General features: G+C 37.8%; 1 pseudogene; it reads left to right on the top strand.

The window, feature by feature from the left end:
• The first annotated feature begins 1,074 nt into the window (after nucleotides 1-1,074).
• Nucleotides 1,075-19,649, top strand: part of LOC115283496 — a 26,726-nt pseudogene continuing 8,151 nt past the window's right edge.

The following is a 19,649-nucleotide window of genomic DNA, read 5'->3' as shown; positions in this document are numbered from 1 at the left end:
TGTAGAACTATGAGTTAACAAATGGGTGCTGTTTTAAGCCACTAAGTCTATGATAATTTGTCAAACAGCAATAGAAAACTGATATATTCTCTATATTTTCTAATAATGTCACATGCCTTATCTCCCTTAGGAGATTACAAGCAACATAAAGGATAGAACCAAGTGTTAAGTATAGCACAGAGTGCATATAAGAAGATACATTAAAGATCAGGAACAGTTAATTGAATAAAATACCAAGATCCACTTATAATTTCTGCTTATCTCCCTTTATATATCTGACTTCACAGCCATCCTCAATAATGTGCAAAATACTTTTAGGGTAATATAATGGACTTAGAATAATATAACTTGAGTAAAAACATTCTATACTTTAAGGAGGTTCCAACCATTTCAAGATTCTATTTAGAATAAAAATACATTTCACAGAGTAGCCAAGATGGCAGAAGAGTATGGAAATTTCTTTTGCATCTCTCATCCCTGAAATGCAGCCAGATCAACACTGAACCATCTTGCACACCTAGGAAACTGATCTGAGGATTAACACAACAATCTGCACAACCTGAACCACAGAACTCAGCAGGTACGCAGCATGGAGAGGTGAACCAGGGGAGAGAGAAGCCACACAGGGCAGGGCGCTGCTTTTACTTGTGAAGAGAGGATGGGGATGGGGGGAAGAATGCAGGAAAATCACCCCCCAAAAGCAGCTAGAAAGTGGAAAAGTGGAAACAGTCACAGGGACTGAACAAAAAAGGGGCAAAGGAGAAAAGAGAGGGTTTTAATTTCATTAAGACTAGAAATGGGGAGTTCAAAATCTGAAACTCCACAGTTCCATATGTGATGGTGCTCTGGTGGGAAGGGCAAACACTCCGGAGCAGAAAGCGAGGTCCAAGGGGTCCATAGGCCACACAGGGAATGGCTATTCCCCTGCAAGAAGGACATTTGGTAGAGGCTGTGCAGCCACCCCACAGGCAAAGGTCCCAGTGACTCTGGAGAACAGCCACATTCGCTGGTGTTGGAACAACACCAGATGTGTGTTGTAATTTTCCATAAACCCTAAAACGCTGCTGTTTCAAGATGGCGAAAACGTTTTCTGGGGCAGGCTGGCACCCAGCCGCTGTCTCTGAGCGCCAGCAGCACTGCGATCTCTCGAAGTTCCTGGGGACATGCCAACACCCAGTTTTTGTTCAGCGATACTGTCCCCCAGAAGATCTGAGTGGGTCAAAGCCACAGTTCCTCAGAAGTGAAAGGTTGGAGGGAGGGGCCAACATGGTGGAGAAGTAGGGGGATCCGAAGTTCCCTCCTCTTTCAAATCAAGCCGTGTGGAGGCCGAAGGGCTTTGAACTTCAAGAATCCAAGAGGAAAAGAGGCAGAGTTGCTTCCAGGGATTTACCAGGACAACCTAATGGGCCATGGGTGGGGCAGCTTCAGGAAACAGACTGGGGACTCACAATGGAGGCAGACCCGCCTACACCGAATCACACCGCTCCACACCTGGTAACTGCGTATCTACTGGAGCAGGATTGCCACCTACAAACCAGACAGCCCCTCTACCAAACCAGCGCAGTTGCATTGCCTGATTTAATTCTCGGATTTTGGAGAACAAGAAGCTGGAGGCACTGTAAGAATGTCCTGAAGGAAAGGGATGGAGCAGCAGGGAACTGAAAGCAGTTCTATTCCCAGGTTAGAAAGCTGCCAGGACTGCTCATTCTCTCCAGAAGTACATCATATGGATGCCAGGCCAGGGATAAGAATGTTTTGTATGGTGCCAGATGTACTCATGACCCAGTATGGAATATGTTACGCTTACATGACCTGTCAACATGCCAAATACTATGTTGTATGTGCTTGTTGTTATTAGACAAGTAGCAAAATAAAAGAGGCTTGAGTCTAGAGACTGGTGCTTCAGCTCCTGAAGAGTCTTAACCCCCTGCTTCTTAATTCTTTTGTCACCACGCCTTTGGGACCTCTCTTTCACTCGGACACTTCTTATTATATAGATATATTCTTTCTTCCTTTTCTTCCTCCTATCTTTTTCTTCCTTTAGTCTGGTTACTCTGGTTGTTGGTTTGTTTAAACAGGCATATTTAATCCTTTCTCTTGATGTCCTACACTTCCTTCTTTATTTTCCTTTCTCTCTGGATTAAGCCATATAGTTTGGTCAATTTTATCTTCTCTTCTTTTCCCCTGCTTCCTTCTTTATTTTCCTTACCCTCTCTTGATTAAGCCGTATAGTTTCTTTGGTCAATTTTATTCTCTTTTCTTTTCCCCTGCTTCCTTCTTTATTTTCCTTACCCTCTCTTGATTAAGCCGTATAGTTTCTTTGGTCAATTTTATTCTCTTTTCTTTTCCCACCACCTCCTTCCTTATTTTCGTTTCTCTCTCTCTCTCTGGATTAGGTGTATAGTTTCTCTGTCTGGACAATTTTATCTTCTTTTCTTTCTCCCATTTCCTTCTTTGTTTTTCTTTCTCTTTCTGGATTAAGCCTTATGGTTTCTCTGGCTGGTCGATTTTTATTTTTTTCTTTTCCCCCCACCCCTGTCATTTCTCTCTTTGTACTGGATAAACCTCTACCATCAACACCGCCTCCACCCTGTTGTTTATTTGTAGCTGATGTTTCTGGCTTTTTGTTTATGGGGTTTTTGTTTGTGTGTTTGTTTTTGTTTTTTATTTACTTTTTGTTTGTTGGTTTGTTTTCCTTTCCAGTGCTCCCCTAACAAACATATCAAAGCATGCCTGGTGGAGGCCCCAAAACATCACTACAAGTAGGGAGATAAATTGCCAAAGTCACAACAACAGAAAGCAAGTAACACACTCAAAAAACACCTCCTGAAAGACCAGGCCCTGGGTAGTGTATGACTGACTCCACTTTAATAAAGTAGTGCTTGCAGGTGCATGGCACATTACAACTTTTTAAATGCATAAGGAACAGAAAACTAGTCAAAATGATGAAATGGAAGAATTTTCCTCAAAATAAATTCCAGGAAGAAATGACAGCTAAAAAATTGCTCAAAAAGACATAAACAATATAACTTAACAAGATCTTGGATTAATAGTCTTAAGATTAATTGCTGGGCTTTAAAAAAGTTTAGAAGACAACAGAGAATCTATTGCTGTAGAGATCAAGGAACTGAAAAATACTTGTGATGAAATAAAAACATGCTGTAATGACATGCAAAATAAACTAGATGCAATGACAGTGAGGATTGAAGAGACAGAGGGGAGAATAGGTGAAATAGAAGATAAAATTATGGGAAAAGATGAAGTTGAGAAAAAGATTAAAAATTCTGGATTATGAGAGGACAATTAGAGAACTACATGATTCAATGAAATGGAACAATATCTGAATCATAGAAGTTCCATAAGAAGAAAAGAGTGAGAAAGGGCCTGAAAGTGAACAAATCATAGATAACACCTTCCCCAATCTGGGGAAGGAAACAGACATTGAAATTTAGGAGACAGAGACCTCAATTCAGATGTTACTTGAATTGATCTTCTGCATGACATATCATAGGGAACCTGAAAAAATACAAAGATAAAGAGAGAATTCTGAAAGCAGCTAGGGATAAAAAGACCCTAACATACAAGAGTATGTAGACACAGGGTAGTAGCAGACCTATCTACTGAAACATAGCAGCCCAGAAAGTAATGGCAGGAAATCTTCAATGTGATGAAAAGGAGAAATATTCAGCCAAGAATCCTTTATGCAACAAACTTCTCGTTCAGAATAGAAGGATAAATAAATATTATCCAAAACAAACAAAAACTGAAAGAATTCATCACTATAAACCACCCTACAAGAGATACTAAGGGGAACTCTGAGTGAAATATTGCAAGGACCGCAAAGTACCAGAGACATCACTACAAGCATGAAACCTACAGAAAACACAATAACTCTAAACCCATATTTTTCAATAATAACACCTAATGTAACTGGACTAAATGCTCTAATCAAAAGACATAGCGTATCACAATGGATTAAAAAACTAGACCCATCTATTTGCTGTCTACAAGAGACTCATTTTTGACCTGAGGATACCTTCAGATTCAAAGTAGGAGAATGGAGAACTATCTATCATGCTACTGGAAGTCAAAAGAAAGCTGGAGTAGCCATACTTATATCAGACAAACTAGATTTTAAACTAAAGGCTGTAACAAGAGATGAAGAAGGGCATTATATCATAATTATGGGGTCTATCCATCAAGAAGAGCTAACAATTATAAATGTCTATGGACTGAATTCTGTAGAATCCAAATATATAACAATTAATCACAAACATAAGCAATCTTATTGGTAAGAATGTGATAATTGCAGGGGACCTTAATATTCTACCTACAGCAATGGATAGATCATCTAGACAGAAAATCAACAAACAATGTCCATGAATGATACACTGGACCAGATGGACTTGACAGATATATTTAGAGCTTTTCATCCTAAAGCAGCAGAATACACATTCTTCTCATGTGTGCATGGAACATTCTCCAAGATGGATCACATATTAGGTCACAAAGCAGCCCTCAATAACTATAAAAGAATTGAGAACATACCATGCATGCATTCAGATCAAAATGCTATGAAACCACAAGAAAAAGTTTGGAAACCCTCCAAATGCATGGAGCTTAAAGAATATCCTACTAAAAATGACTGGTCAACCAGGCAATTAAAGAAGACATTTGAAAATATATGGAAACAAATGAAAATTAAAACACAGCAATACAAACTTCTGTGATGCAGCAAAGGCAGTCCTAAGAGGAAAATACATTGCAATCCAGGCCTATCTCAAGAAAAAATAAAAATCCCAAATATAAAATCTAATAACACACCGAAAGGAACTAGAAGTAGAAAACCAAAGAAACCTAAAACCCAGAAGAAAATGAGAAATAATAAATATAGAACAGAAATAAACAATATAGAATTTTTAAAAACCCAGTAGAACAGGTCAACGAAACTAAGAGTTAGCTTTTTTGAAAAACAAACAAAATTGATAAACTAGAATTCTCATAAAGAAAAGAGGACCCAAATAGATAAAATCACGAATGAAAATGGGTTTGTCACAACTAATCCCTCAGAAATACAAGAATTATCAGAGAATACCATGAAAAATCATATGCCAACAAACTGGACAACCTGGAAGAAATGAACAAATTCCTAGACACCTACACAGTACCAAAACTCAAAGAAGAAAAAATAGAAAAATTTAACAGACCTATAACTATTGAAGAAATTGAATCAGTTATCAAAAACCAACCAACAAATAAGAGTCCTGGGCCAATGGCTTCTCAGGGAAATTCTACCAGACATTTAAAGCAGAATTAATACCTATCGTCCTGAAGCTGTTCCAAAAAGTAGAAATGGAAGGAAAACTTCTGGACTCATTCTATGAAACCCGTATTACTTTGATTCCCAAACCAGACAGAGACCTCCATAAAAAGGAGAATTACAGACAAATATCCCTGATAAATATGGATGCAAAAATCCTCAATAAAATACTAGCAAATTTAATTAAATGCATATAAGAAGAATATTCACCATGAACAAGTCGGATTCATTCTTGGGCTGCAGGGCTGGTTCAATATTCACAAATCAATCACTGTGACACATCACATTAATAAAAGAAAGAATAAGAACCATATGATTCTGTCAATAGATGCAGAAAAAACATTTGACAAAATACGGCATCCTTCCTTAATAAAAACCCTCAAGAAAGTTGGGATAGAAGGAACAACATAACTTAAACATCATAAAAGTCATATATGAAAAGCCCACAGCTGGGGTATCTGGGTGGCTCAGTCGGTTAAGCATCCGACTTTAGCCCAGGTCCTGATCTCACAGTCCATGGGCTCAAGCTCCACGACAAGTTCTGTGCTAACAGCTCAGAGCCTGGAGCCTCCTTCAGATTCTGTGTCTCCCACTCTCTGCCCCTCCCCAGCTCACCCTCTGTCTCTGTCTCTCAAAATAAAATAAAGACATAAAAAATAAAAAAAGAAAAGAAAAGAAAAGCCCACAGCTAATATCATCCTCAAAGGGGATAAACTGAGAGCATTCCCCGTGAGATCAGGAACATGACAGGAATGTCTACTCTCACCACTGTTGTTTAACATAAGGTTGGAAGTCCTAGCATCAGCAATCAGACAACAATAGGAAATAAAAGGCATCAGATTTGGCAAAGAAGTTGAACATTAACTTTTTTCAGATGACATGATACTCTACATGAAAAACCCAAAAGACTCCTCCAAAAGATTGCTAGAACTGATCCATGGATTCAGCAAAGTTGCAGTGTACAAAATCAGTGTATAGAAATCGGTTGCATTTTTATACACCAACAATGAGACAGCAGAAAGAATATTAAAGAAACTGATCCCATTTACCATTGCACCAAAAATCATAAAATACCTAGGAATAAACCTAACCAAAGATGTAAAAACCCTGTATACTGGAAATTGTAGAAAGCTTAGGAAGAAAATTGAAGAAGCCTCAATGAAATGGAAAAACATTCCATGCTTACGGATTGGAAGAAAAAATATTGTTATAATGTCAATACTACCCAAAGCAATCTACATATTCAAAGCAATCCCAACCAAAATTGCACCAGCATTCTTCTCAAAGGGAGAACAATCTTAAAATTTTTGTGGAACCACAAAAGACTCCAAATATCCAAAGTAATATTGAAAAAGAAAAACAAAGCAGGAGGCATCACAATCCCACTCTTTAGCTTCCACTACAAAGCTGTAATCATCAAGATAGTATGAGATTGGCACAAAAACAGATACATAGACTAATGGAATAGAATAGAGAACACAGAATTGGACCCACAAATGCATGGCCAAATAATCTTTGACAAAGCAGGACAGAGCATCCAATTGAAAAAAGACAGTCTCTTTAGCAAATGATACTAGGAGAACTGGACAGCAACATGCAGAAGAATGAAAATAGACCACTTTCTTACACCTTACAGAAAAATAAACCAAAATGGATGAAAGACTTAAATGTGTGTCAGGAAACCATCAAAATCCTACAGGAGAAAGCAGGCAAAAGCCTCTTTGATCTCAGCTGCTGCAATTTCTGGCTCAACACATCCTCAAAGGCAAGGGAAGTAAAGCAAAAATGAACTATTGGGACCTCATCAAGATTAAAAGCTTCTGTAATGCAAAGGAAAGTATCTATAAAACTACAAGGCAACCAATGGAATGGGAAAAGATATTTGCAAATGACATATTGGTTAAAGGGTTAGTATCAAAAATCTATAAAGAACTTACAAAACTCAACACCCAAAAACAATCCAGTGAAGAATGGGCAGAAGATATGAATAGAAACTTTTCCAAAGAAGACATACAGAAGACCAACAGACATGAAAAGATGCTCAATGTCACTCATCATTAGGGAATATAAATCAAAACCACACTGAGATATCATCTCACACCAGTCAGAGTAACTTAAATGAACAACTCAGAAAGGTTCAGATGCTGGTGAGTATGCGGAGAAACAGGAACCCTCTTGCACATTTGGTGGGAACGCAAACTGGTACAGCCCCTCTGGACAACATTGTGGAAGTTCCTCATAAGATTAAAAATAGAACTACCCTATGTCCCAGCAATAGCACTACTAGGAATTTATCGAAGGGATATAGAAGTGCGGATTCATAGGGGCACATGTACCCCAATGTTTATAGCAGCACTTTCAACAATAGCCAAATTATGGAAAGAGCATAAATGTCCATCAACTAGTGAATGGATAAAGATGTGGTTTGTATATACAATGGAATACTACTTGGCAATGAGAAAGAATGAAATCATACAATTTGCAGCAATGTGGATGGAACTGGAAGGTATTATGGTGAGTGAAATAAGTAAGTCAGTGAAGGACAAATATCATGTTTTAACTCATGTGGAACTTGAGAAACTTAACATAAGACCATGGGGGAAGGCAAGGGGAAAAAATAGTTACAAACAGAGAGGAAGGGAGGCAAACCACAAGACTCTCTTAAATACAGTGAACAAACTGAGGCTTAATGAGGGCATGGAAGAGAGGAGAAAATGGGTGATGGTCATTGAGGAGGGCACATGTTGGGATGAGCATTGGTGTTATATATAAGCCATTTTGGCAATAAGTCATATTTAAAAGAGAATAAAATACATTTCATCTATTTTTCTGAGGAATTAATATGCTTACACACTATGAGGAAAGATAAGCATTCTGTATCCATTATTCTGGTTTCATAACTTACTTTCCTTAGACAGTTTCCAATGACTAATAACACCTTTTTCATATTTCAATATCATAACTTATAAATGTTTTTAATTTCTATAATATCACTGTTCATTAAGCTATCATTTTTAGCCTAATTTTATAGAAGGGTATTCTGGAAGTAATAAATTTTCAGAGGTGTGTATATACACACTCCTGTACTTCTTATCATTAATAATGCTGTATTTGGAATATGTAAGTGATAAAATTATCATGAAGTTAATATAATCTGTCAGTTTTTAGAACAAAGAAAAAGTAACTTCTCTTCATATAAAGATCATGAACAATTAACAAGTAAAATCATAATTTCACAGATAGTTGCCCATTTAAATTCATTCATACTTAGGGAAGAACTAAAGCTACATTAAATTTTAATCAAATTTCATAGATGCTAAAATATATTCATGAAATATTTGATTGATATTAATAACACAAACAGAAGATCTATAAAAAAGGACTATTGCATTTTAAGGTCAGGCATGTCATTTTCATCTTCTTATGTTCAACATGTGTCACATTGAAAGATTGTAGCTGTTTCTCTATTCTCATATTCCATTTCTTATGACTTCATCTTCAGATATAATTCATGTACATAACTAAAATGTGGTTTAAAAAATATGGTTCTAAGGTAGAGGAATGGGATTTCTAGGAATGAGCTATCATTCCGTTTTTGCTAAGTGGACTTGTTGATCCTATAGGAAAGCTTTGTATGCCTAGCTTTATGTGAAAGTATATTAACTTACCCCATTGTAATAATAATATTACTTTTATTACTTCATGGTGTGTTCTTATATAATATCTATAAGTATTTCCATTTAGACACTCCCTTCCAATATTCCTAGAGTTCCAGGTATGGAAGGATACAGACATATAAATAATCTATGAATGCATGTGAATCTTCCTCTAAGTAAAACAACATAAGAAAATCACTTTTAGTTAATAAATGTTCTATAGAAGGTAATGTGGCTTATAAAAGGAAGTATTTTATTTAAAATATTTAGTATAACATTTAAATAATACTGGACTTGCCTTCCATATAAAGCAGTATGCAACTTTCATTTTCATTTCTTTATTGTGACAAGAACACATTTGATCTACTCTCCTAACAATTTTTTAACTGAGCATCATTGCTGATATAAGTGCAATATTACAGACTTCTGTACCTAATTCATCTTACTTGAGTGGAACTTTATGTACCATTAGTGACTCCCCATTTCTCTCTCCCTGCAGCCTCTGGCATTCCATTCTTTCATTTTATGACTTTGACTATTTTAGGTACCTCATATAAATGGAATGATGCACAAATTGTGTCTGTGATGGAATTCTTATACTAAGCTTATTGTCCTAAAGGTTCACCCATGTGGTAGTATATTGCAGAATCTTTATTTTTTAAGACTGACTAACATTACATTGTATGTATTGTGAAAGGCGAAATGAAATGGAGTCCTTTATGTCGACGGGTTTTAAAATTAAGCCAGGAGGCCATTAAGAAGGTGAGCCTTTTGCACATCCTCCCTGGGTGGAATCATGAAATCCTGAACTGAGTAAAACTGCAAATATTCCAAGGATTCTGTAAGAACATCAGCAACATTCTACAGTAACAGACAATTGCTGAGTGATAGCTATAGCAATCATTTTTGATTAGCCAATATTAAATTTCTGCTAGCAACACCAATCAAAATTCTTTGTAAACAACATATACAAGAATTTTTTTTGTCTTTGAAACTCTCTTTGTTCCTTAGTGGGACACAATTTGGATTGATAACCAAAATGTGCTCCCCAAATTATATTTCTGAGGCCCCCAAATAAATGCTTCTGTTTTATTTCAACTCTGCCTCTTTTCTCAATCAACAGTATATACCACATTTTCTTTTGTGTGTATGTGTGTGGGGGAGGGAGTTTTTTAAATTTATTTTTAAAAAATTTTTAAATGTTTTTTTATTTATTTTTGAGAAACAGAGAGAGACAGCATGAACAGGGCAGGGGCAGAGAGAGAGGGAGGTACAGAATCTGAAACAGGCTCCAGGCTCTGAGCTAGCTGTCAGCACAGAGCCTGACGAGGGGCTCGAACCCACAAACTGTGAGATCATGACCTGAGCTGACGTAGGATGCTTAACCGACTGAGCCACCCAGGTGCCCCAAAATTTATTTATTTAAATTCAAGTTAGTTAACATACAATGTAGTATTGGATTCAGGAGTAGAACCCAGTGATTCATCACTTACATATGACACCCAGGGTTCATCCCAACAAGTGCCCTTTTTAATGCCTATCACCCATTTATCCCATCTCCCACCCACCTCTCTCCTCTAGGAACCCTCAATTTCTTCTCTGTATTTAAGAATCTCTTATGGTTTCTCTCCCTCTCTATTTTTATCTTATTTTTCCTTCCTTTCCCATATGTTTATCTGTTGTGTTTCATAAATTCCACATATGAGTGAAATCATATATTTGTCTTTTTCTGACTGACTTAGTTTGCTTAGCATAATACACTCTAATTCCATTCATGTTATTGAAAATGGAAGATGTCATTCTTTTTATCACCAAGTAATAGTCCATCACATTTGTTAACGTTTATTTATTTTTTTAGGAGACAAAGAGAGACAGAGTGAAAGCCTGGGAGGGGCAGAAAGAGAGGGAGACACAGATTCCAAAGCAGGCTCCAGGCTCAGAGCTCAGCACAGACCACAACATGGGGATTGAATCCATGAACCATGAGATCATGTCCTGGCTGAGCAATATTCATACATATAAATGTGTGTGTGTGTGTGTGTGTGTGTACACCAATCTTTTTTTTCATTAATCAGTTAATGGACATTGGGTTCTTTCCATGTTTTGGCTATTATTGATAATGCTGCAATGAACACTGAGGTGTTTGTGCCTCTTCAAATCAGTATTTTTGTATCCTTCATGTAAATTCCTAGCAGAGCAGTTGCCAAATCATAGACTAGTTCCATTTTTAACTTTTTGAAGAGCCTCCATACTGTTTCCACAGTGATTGTACCAGTTTTTATTCCCACCAATAGTGTAAGAGGGTTTCCCTTTCTCCACATCCTCACCAATACCCGTTTTTTATTGTGTTGTTGATTTTAGCCATTCTGATAGGTGTGAGGTGATATCTCATTGTGGTTTTGATTTGCATTTTCTGGATGCTGAGTGATGTTGAGCATCTTTTTTCTGGTGCCTGGTGGCCATCTGCATGTCTTCTTTGGAAAAATGTCTATTCATGTCTTCTGCCCATTTTTTATTAGATTATTAGTTTCTTGGATATTGAGCTTTATAAGTTCATTATATATTTTGCATACTAACCCTTTGTCAGATATGTCATTTGCAAATATCTTCTCTCATTCTATAGGTTACCTTTTAGTTTTGTTGATTGTTTTCTTCATATGCAGGAGCTTTTGGCTTGATGAAGTAACAGTAGTTTATGGTTGCTTTTGTTTTCCTTGCTTCAGGAGACATCCAGAAAAAAGAGATTATGGTTAATGTCAAGGAAGTTGCTGTCTGTCTTCTCTTCTAGAATTTTTATTGTTTGAGGTTTCACACGTAGGTCTTTAATCCATTTTGAATTTATTTTTGTGTATGGTGTAAGAAAGTGGCCCAGTTCCATTCTTTCACATGTTGCTGTCTAGTTTTTTCAACATCGTTTATTGTAGAGACTATCTTTTTCCCCATGATCATTCTTTCCTACTTTATTGAAGATTAACTGACAATATAGTTTTGGGTCCATTTCTAGGTTTTCTATCCTCTTTCATTTATCTACATGTCTATTTTTATACCAGTAGAATACTGTTTTGATCAGAGCTTTGTAATATAATTTGATGTCCAGAATTGTGATGCCTCCAGCAATGCTTTTCTTTTTCAAATTTGTTTTGGCTATACTGAGTCTTTCGTGGTCCCATATAAATTTTAGCATTATTTGTTCTTGTTCTGTAAAAACTGCTGGTGGTATTTTGATACAGATTACATTCAATGTGTACATTGCTTTGGGTAGTATAGATATTCTAACAATATTTTTTCTTTAATTCATGAGCATGGGATGTCTTTTGATTTCTTTATGTCATTTCCAAATTCTTTCATTAGTGATTTAGAGTTTTTATAACAATTTCATCTCATTGGTTAGATTTATACTTGTGTATTTTATTGTCCTTTTGTTCAATTTTTAAAAATAGTTTATTGTCAGATTGGTTTCCATATAACACCCAGTGCTCTTCCCCACAAGTGCCCTCCTTCATTACCACCACCTGTTTTCCCCTCCCCCCCACTTCAACCCTTGCTTCGTTTTCGGTATTCAATAGTCTCTCAGGTTTTGTGTCCCTCTCTCTCCCCCAACTCTCTTTCCCCCTTTCCCTCCCCCTGGTCCTCCATTAGGTTTCTCCTGTTAGACCTATGAGTGCAAACATATGGTATCTGTCCTTCTCCACCTGACTTATTTCGCTTAGCATGACACCCTCTAGGTCCATCCATTTTGTGACAAATGACCATATTTCATTCTTTCTCATTGCCATGTAATATCCCATTGTATATATATACCACATCTTCTTTATCCATTCATCAGGTGATGGACATTTAGGCTCTCTCCATGATTTGGCTATTGTTGACAGTGCTGCTATGAACATTGGGGTACATGTGCCCCTATGCATCAGCATTTCTGTATCCCTTGGGTAAATCCCTAGCAGTGCTATTGCTGGGTCATAGGGGAGGTCTATTGATAGTTTTTTGAGGAACCTCCACATTGTTTACCAGTTTACATTCCCACCAACAGTGTAGGAAGGTGCACATTTCTCCACATCCTCGCCATCATCTATAGTCTCCTGGTTTGTTCATTTTAGCCACTCTGACTGGTGTGAGGTGGTATCTCAGTGTGGTTTTGATTTATATTTCCCTGATGATGATTGATGTTGAGCATCATTTCATGTGCCTGTAGGCCATCTGGATGTCCTCTTTAGAGAAGTGTCTCTTCATGTCTTTGGCCCATTTCTTCACTGGGTTATTTGTTTTTTGGGTGTGAAGTTTGGTGAGTTCTTGTAGATTTTAGATACTAGCCCTTTATCTGATGTGTCATTTGCAACTATATTTTCCCATTCCATTAGTTACCTATTAGTTTTCATGATTGTTTCCTTTGCAGTGAGGAAGCTTTTTATCTTGATGAGGTCCCAATAGTTCATTTTTGCTTTCATTTCCTTTGCTTTTGATGATGTGTCCAGTAGGAACTTGCTGCGGTTGAGGTCAAGGAGGTTGTTTCCTACTTTCTCCTCGAGGGTTTTGATGGTTTTCTGTCTCACATTGAGGTCCTTCAGCCATTTTGAGTTTATTTTTGTGTATGGTGTAAGAAAGTGGTCTAGTTTCATTCTTCTGCATGTTGCTGTTGAGCTCTCCCAACACCACCTGTTGAACAAGCTGTCTTTTTTCTGTTGGATATTCTTTCCTGCTTTGTCAAAAATTAATTGGTTGTACATTTGTGGGCCCAGTTCTGGGTTCTCTATTCTATTCCACTGGCCTATGTGTCTGTTTTTGTGCCAATACCATACTGACTTGATGATGACACCTTTATAGTAGAGGCTAAAGTCTGGGATTGTGATGCTTCCCGTTTTGGGTTTCTTCTTCAATATTACCTTGGCTATTCGGGGTTTTTTGGGAGTTCCATACGAATTTGAAGATAGCTTGTTCTTGCTTCGAGAAGAATGTTGGTGCAATTTTGATGGGGATTGCATTGAATGTGTAGGTTGCTTTGGGTAGTAATGACATTTTCACAATGTTTATTCTTCCGATCATGAACAGAGAATGTTTTTCCATTTCCTGGTGTCTTCTTCAATCTCTTTCATAAGTTTTCTATAGGTTTTTCATCATATAGGTCTTTTATAACCTTGGTTAGGTTTATTCCTAGGTATTTGATGGTTTTTCGTGCAATCGTGAATGGGATCAGTTTCTTGATTTCTCTTTCGGCTGCTTCATTATTGATGTATAGGAATGCAACTGATTTCTGTACATTGATTTTGTACCCTGCAACTTTACTGAATTCATCGATCAGTTCTAGAAGGTTTCTGGTGTAGTCAATCGGGTTTTCCATGTAGAGTAACATGTCATCTGCAAAAAGTGAAAGTTTGACTTCTTCTTTGCCAATTCTGATGCCTTTTATTTCCTTTTGTTGTCTGATTTCTGATACTAGGACTTCCAGCACTATGTTAAACAACAGTGGTGAGCCAGGTGCCCCAGAAACGCCACAGACTTAGAGTGGAGTCTGCTTTCTGTACTTTAGCTTCCCCTCACTCTTCCATTCTCCCACCCTTTCTACGCATTGACTGTTGCCTACGTACTACTTGAATTTTCCACATATTTTCACGTATATTCCTCTTTCCAAGATGCTTTTAATCCTAGCTCCCTTTACCTAGACCCCAACCTACCAGATTAACAACAGAAGAGTCCACTCTTATAAAATGACTTTAAAATGTCATTTCTCGGATTATGTGTTGGGCAAGATGGTGGAGAAGTAACGAACCCCATTATGTCTGTCCACCCAAAATTGTCAAACAGAGAATTAAAAAGCCAGAGCTTTCTGATCTCCAAGAACGGAGGTGTGCAGACAGACCCCTTATGAACAGCAGTCTCATTGTTGCCTGAGTGAGTGAGTGCAAGCTGGGACCGGTGACTTTAGGGGAGGGAGCACTGGGCCAGAAGATATGGCGCCCAGATGCTTGGGGCTTGGCCTGCAGAAACCTGCATGTCTGTAGGCACACAGTTCCGTTGACAGCCGTGCACACGGGGCAGCAGGGTATTCAGAGGAACACTGACCTTCACAGCTGCAAGCAGCACCACTGGACAAGGCAGCAGAGAGACCAGGTGAAGAGAAGTAGAGACTGAATTACTCATAGTGTAATCCCTGGAGAGGAGAGATTTAGCCTGGGACTGAGAGCCACTGAGCGTGAAAAGAGAGATCCATTCCCCTCAGCAGGGTTGTTCTCCTTTGGGCTGTAGCTCACAGACTTCAGGCAGAGCCAGAGGAAAAAACTGACTTCACAATCCCCCTATTCAATCCCGACCAGAAAGCCACCCCCTTACAGGAGATTTTAACTGTGGTGGCAATATTGAGTGCATGGGCAAGGACTTAGAAACCGGGAAGAACTTAAAAAACAGAAACAACTAGACCCGCCCGAGGCACAAGAAGGTTGGATTCAAGAAAGCAGCTGGCAACGCATGGTCTGAGGGGACTTGGCATGCCCGCCGCCATTCTTCTCCCCGTATCCACCAAGGCAGGGCCTCAGAGCAGTACCTGAGACCTGACCTACCTACACCAAGCCAAGCCCATCTGCACTGGAGAGCTGCTGTGCCTTTGTTTATTACCGTTAATTGGTTTTTCTCTTAATATATTTACTCTTTAATTTTTTTCTCCTGTCTTCTTTTTACTATTTTCCTTTTTCCTTCTTTTCTCCCTTTCCCCCTGGAATCTGGGAAAGACCGTCATTTAGAAACTGCTGAGCTTAGATCAACTTTTACCATCAGGATAGTTTTTCCTTTAACTCATCCTTATCTCTCCCTCCCCCCTGCAGGTTTTAAGCCCTCAGACTGTCCTTTATCTCTGACTCTCACTGCCCCCCACACTCCCCGCCTGCTTTTTTTTTTTTAGTTTTTTTTTCTTTTCTTTTTTTCCCCTCTCTTTTATTTCCTGTTCCTTTTTTTCTTTCCCATTTTGGTTTGCTTCTTTATTTGTTCTATCAGTACATTTGTGTGCTTGTGTTCTCTGTGTGTTTGTCTGTCCATTTACCTTTTCAGGGCTACCTCAAGAAACAAACCAAAGCACACATAGTGGAAAGTCCCAAATATCGCTGAGTAGGGAAATAAATTAATCAGAGGCATAATGAGAGAAACTGAGAGAAACCATTAAAAGAACATCTCCTGAAACGACAGAACCTAGACACACAAAGAACCTCCTTATATAGAAGAATACTATTCTGCACAGAGCAGAATGAGCTCTTAAAATGGACAAGAGACAGAAAGCTAGCCAAAATGATGAAATGAAAGAACTCTCTTCTAAAGAAACTCCAGGAAGAAATCACAGCTACAGAACTGCTCAAAACAGACATAAGCAACATAACTCAACAAGAATTCAGAATGATTGTCATAAAATTAATTTCTGGGCTTGAAATAAGCATAGAAGCCATCAGAGGAGATATTGACACAAAGACTAGGAACCTTCAAAATAGCTGTGATGAGTTAAAAAAAAAAGACTATAAATGAGATGAATAATAAAATGGAGGCTGCCACTGCACGGATGGAAGCAGAGAGAAAAGGTGAATTAGAAGACACAGTTATAGCAAAAGAGGAAGCCGAGAAAAAGAAAGAGAATGTGATTCAGGAGCACAAAAGGAGAATCAAAGACCCGAGTGATACAATAAAATGGAACAATGTCTCTATCATAGGAGTTCCTGAAGAGGAAGACAAAGACAGAGTTATTAAAGGGGTGCTGGATCAAATTATACATGAAAATTTCCCCAATCGGGGAAAGGGAAAAACATTGAAATTCAAGAGACATACCAAACTCCTATAAGACGTAACATAAACCGATCTTCAGCACGACATATCACAGTGAAACTGGCAAAATATAAAGATAAAGAGAGACTACTGAAAGCAGCTAGTGAGAAAAGGGCCTTAACATACAAAGGGAAACCTATCAGAGTAGTTACAGACCTATCTGATGATAGGCAGGCAAGAAAAGAATGGCAGGAAATCTTCAATATGATGAACAGGAAGAATGTGCAGCCAAGAATTCTTTATCCAGTGAGCCTGTCATTCAAACTAGGAGAGATAAAGGTTTTCCCAAATAAACAAAAGTTGGGAGAATTCATCACCACCAAACAAGCCGTACAAGAAATCTTAAGAGGGATTCTATAAGGGAAATGTAGCAAAGAATAAAGGTACCAGAGAAATCATTACAAACTTGCACTCTACAGGGAACACAATGAATCTAAACCCACATTTTTCAATAATAACACTGAATGTCAATGGACTGAATGCTCCAGTCTAACGACACAGGGTATCAGAATGGATCAAAAACCAAAACCCATCTAATTGCTGTCTACAAGAGACTCACCTTAAACCTGAAGACACCTTCAGACTGAAAGTAAGGGGATGGAGAAATATCTACCATGCGACTGGAAGCCAAAAGAAAGCTGAAGTAGCCATACTAATATTGGACAAACGACTTTAAAATAAAGGCAGTAACAAAAGATAAAGAAAGACATTATATAATAATTACAGGGTCTCTACATCAGGAAGAGCAAACAATTATAAACTTTTATGCGCCAAATTCGGGGGCTCCCAAATCCATAAAACAATTAATCACAAACAGAAGCAAACTTTTTGATAAGAATGTGCTAATTGCAGGGGACTTTAATACCCCACTTACAACAATGGATAGTTCAACCAGACAGAAAATCACTAAAGAAACAATGGACCGGAATGGCACACTGGAGCATATGGAATTAATAGGTATATTTAGAACTCTGCATCCTGAAGCTAGGGAATCCACTTTCTTCTCGAGTGAACATGGCACATTCTCCAAGATTGATCACATACTGGGTCATAAAATACCCCTCCTTAAATACAAAAGAATTGAGATCATACCATACACACTTTCAGATCACAATGCTATGAAACTCTAAATTAATCACAGGAAGAAGTCCAAAAAAGAAGTTTTCCAAAAATGTGGAGGTTAAAAACTACCCTAGTAAAGAATGATTGGGTGAACCACGCAATTAGAGAGGAAATTAAAAAATATATGGAGACAAATGACAACAATTCAAACTCTGGGACACAGCAAAGGCAGTCTTAAGAGGAAAGTTCATTGCAATCCAGGCTTATTTCAACAAACTAGAGAAAGCACAATCTCAAAACCTAACAGAGCATCTAAGGAAATTAGGAAGGAAGCAGCAAGAATACCCTAAATCTAGCAAAAGAAAAGAAATAATACAAGACAGAATCAACAAAAACAATTGAACAGATCAATGAAACCAAGAGTTGGTTTTTTGAAAAAATAAACAAAATTGATAAACCTCTAGGGAGGCTCCTCAGAAAGAAAAGAGAGAACATTCAAATACACAGAATATTGAAGGAAAATGGATCTATTACAACAGATCCCTCAGAAATACAATCATCAGAGACTACTATGAAAAATTATATGCCAACAAACTGGACAATCTAGAAAAAATGGACAAATCCCTAAACATACACACACTACCAAAATTCAAATGAGAAGAGATAGAAAATCTGAACAGACCCATAACCAGGGAAGAAATCAAATCAGTTATCAAAATACTCCCAATGAATAAAAGCCCAGGGCTGGATGAATTCCCAGGGGAATTCTACCAGACGTTTAAGGCAGAGTTAACACCGATCCTTCTCAAGCTATTCCAAAAAATAGAAATGAAAGAATACTACTGGACTCATTCTACGAAGCACATATCACTTTGATTCCTAAGCCAGGCAGAGACCCAACATAAAAAGAGAACTACAGGCCAATATCCTTAATGAATACGGATGCAAAAATACTCAACAAGATATTGGCAAACAGAATTCAACCGCATAGAAAAATATTATCCATTATGATCAAGTGGGATTTATTCCTGGGTTACAAGGCTGCTTCAATACTCACAAATCCATCTATGTGATACATCACATTAACAAAAGAAAAGAAAAAGTCCATATGATACTGTCAATAGATGCAGAAAAAGCATCGAGAAAGTTGGGATAAAGGGAACTTAAACATCATAAAAAGCCATTTAAGAAAAGCCCACAGCCATTGTTCTCCTCAATGGGGAAAAACTGAGAGCTTTCCCCCTGAAATCAGGGACATGACAGGGATGTCAACTCTCACCACTGTTGTTTAACACAGTGTTGGAAGTCCAAGCATCAGCAATCAGACAACAAAAGAAAATAAAAGGAATCAGAATCCGCAAAGAAGATGTCAAACTTTTCCTTTTCACAGATGACAAGATACTCTACATGGAAAATCTGATCGACTCCACCAGAAGCCTTATAGGACTGATCAATGGATTCAGGAAAGTAGCAGGGTACAAAGTCAATGTACAGAAATCAGTTGCATTCTTATACACCAAAAATGAAGCACCAGAAAGAGAAATCAAAAAAACAGATCCCATTCACAATTTCTCAAAAACCCATAAAATACCTAGGAATAAACCTAACCAAAGAAGTAAAAGACCTGTATGCTTAGAAGTATAGAAGACTTATGAAGGAAATTGAAGAAGACACCAGGAAAAGGAAAAACATTCCGTGCTCATGGATTGGAAGAATAAACATTGTGAAAATGTCATTACTACCCAAAGCAATTTATACATTCAATGCAGTCCCCATCAATGTTGCACCAGCATTCTTCTCAAAACTAGAACAAA

This window comes from Suricata suricatta, chromosome X (assembly GCF_006229205.1).
Source record: "Suricata suricatta isolate VVHF042 chromosome X, meerkat_22Aug2017_6uvM2_HiC, whole genome shotgun sequence".
Lineage (NCBI taxonomy): Eukaryota > Metazoa > Chordata > Mammalia > Carnivora > Herpestidae > Suricata > Suricata suricatta.
The sequence above is the reverse complement of the archived record's forward strand: the minus strand, read 5'-3'. Positions and strand labels throughout refer to the sequence as shown.